Source organism: Sebastes fasciatus, chromosome 11, assembly GCF_043250625.1.
Source record: "Sebastes fasciatus isolate fSebFas1 chromosome 11, fSebFas1.pri, whole genome shotgun sequence".
Lineage (NCBI taxonomy): Eukaryota > Metazoa > Chordata > Actinopteri > Perciformes > Sebastidae > Sebastes > Sebastes fasciatus.
Window position 1 is genome coordinate 18,556,563 of NC_133805.1, and position 2,196 is coordinate 18,558,758.

The following is a 2,196-nucleotide window of genomic DNA, read 5'->3' on the forward strand; positions in this document are numbered from 1 at the left end:
TCCACGGCTCAGCAAGCCGGATCAAAGCGACCCCCATCCTCCCTCCACAGTTCACACCTGGACTACATGAACAAACCGGCCTCCTGCAGCGCTCATTTGCACCTCTGGAGATCCGCTAATCCGGTTTGGTGACGGACGGACTGAATCAAGTTCGGCATCCAGTCATGTCGAGTGAAATCTCTGCAAAGCGTTCAGATGTTGTTGTTTTAGAAGTAAAAGTAGTATACTATCAATGTACTTATATACAATCTACTTATTATGCAGAATGTCCCCTTTCAAAAAGTTCATATTATTATATGTTATTAGATTATTATTATCATCGTTGAGACATTAACTTGTAAGCAGCATTTTGTGCTACAAAAGTCCCAATCTTCTATTAACTGTAGCTATCAAAAAATGGAGTGGAGTAAAAAGTGCAACATTTCCCTCTGAAATGTGGTGATGTAGAAGTATAAAGCAGATATGACACATTCCTTGCCTTTATATATATATATATATACATATATATATATATATGTACTGTATATATATATCTTTATAATTGTTTGTAGTCATATTATTTCTTTATATTAATCTTGTCTCTAGGTGGAGGTTTCAAATAAGCCCAGTGTTTTTTCTGCCTCTCCCTGCACTGTATATTATTTATTTTTTGTCATGTTTGTGTAATCTTAAATTGTGCAAAATAATACATAATAATAACAATAAATAATTAATTAAAATTAAAACAAATTTTTACTTTATATATAATAAATATATGAAGTAAAGTAAAATAAATAAAGTAAATTAATAAAGTAAAGTAACACAAAATGGAAATACTCAAGTAGGCCTACAAGTAGTGGGGTTGAAATATACAGCATAAAATAGACCCCCAAAGTACTAGTAGGTTACCTCAGATAGAATTACTTGAAATTACTCTCCCAACACTGGAGATATTACTATTTTTAGGGATATACAGATACTGGATCGGATATCGGTGACAATGGGGCCGATCTATTCAATTCATTTTTATGTTTATATACTATATACATTATACACTGGAATTTTAATTCCTGTTTAAGTTTTGACCAACTGTTGCTGCATTAAAAAGGTTTACACATGAATTGTAATTCCTGTTACTTTTGAAGATTTTTTGCCAAATTGCTGGTGAACGATTTATTATTTTAATAATAAAGTCCAATTAATTAAATTTACATCTATATATTTATTGGTCACATTTCGTTTTACAAAGTTAGGAGAGCAATGTTTAAGTCAAGCACGGTGTTGGTTAGACATAAAATAATGATCCCAGTCATTTCCACAGTGAGGCATACAGCTTATTAATTAAACAGTGGTGTCGGATCAGTAATAGTAGTAGTGGTAGGTATTGCTATCGGTCTATAATCTCATGCTCGCTGTATTAATCATTTTCTTGTCAGTTCACCAAAGATCCCTCTCAGTATGGGTAAGAAAGTGTAAGAAATGACACTTGGACATCACAGGAACAGCATGAGGAGCCATCTGACTAGAAATGGGTTAAGAGTGAGTTCAGGATTGCTGTCTTTTCTTATTCATTTATAGTTGTAGCAGCTGAATGTGCGGAAGCCTTACGGTGTCTGTGACTCTCAGAGGTCATGTCTGCTGAGGGTGCAGACACACAAGCTTTTAAAAGTGTATGTGAGATAGTATGGGGTTCCTAGTATAGGACAGTAATTTACAGATGTTAGTGGTAGATTGTTAGCAAATTTAAAATAATATATGCACTGAACTATTTGGCAAAAGGCCTGATTGTAATTGCCCTGCATGAAAGCCCCATATACAGTGTAAAACAGTACAATATAATGGGAAACTGATAACCTGATGGTGGGGGCTTTGTTAGTTAAGAGCCTATTTCCATGACTGAGCAACTTATTTGTTCCCATGTTATTTTAAAACTGTAACATAAAAAAAAAGCTGAAGTCAAGTGGAGTTATAAAACCCATTTGTCAACTCCTCAACTAGGCCTATATATGGAGCGAGTGGATTACTCATTTCACACCTCACAATTGCCTACGATGTGCTAAGGGATCTTGGAGAGAGAGGGAGAGAGTGTGCACACACAAATGGTCCACAATTGCAGAGTAATAACTAATATCTTGAAAACAGCCGTGGGTGGGTGGATAGTGGGATCCTTGTGTGTGTGAAATGTGGCATTTTACATTTGAAGAAGTTGCACAAATA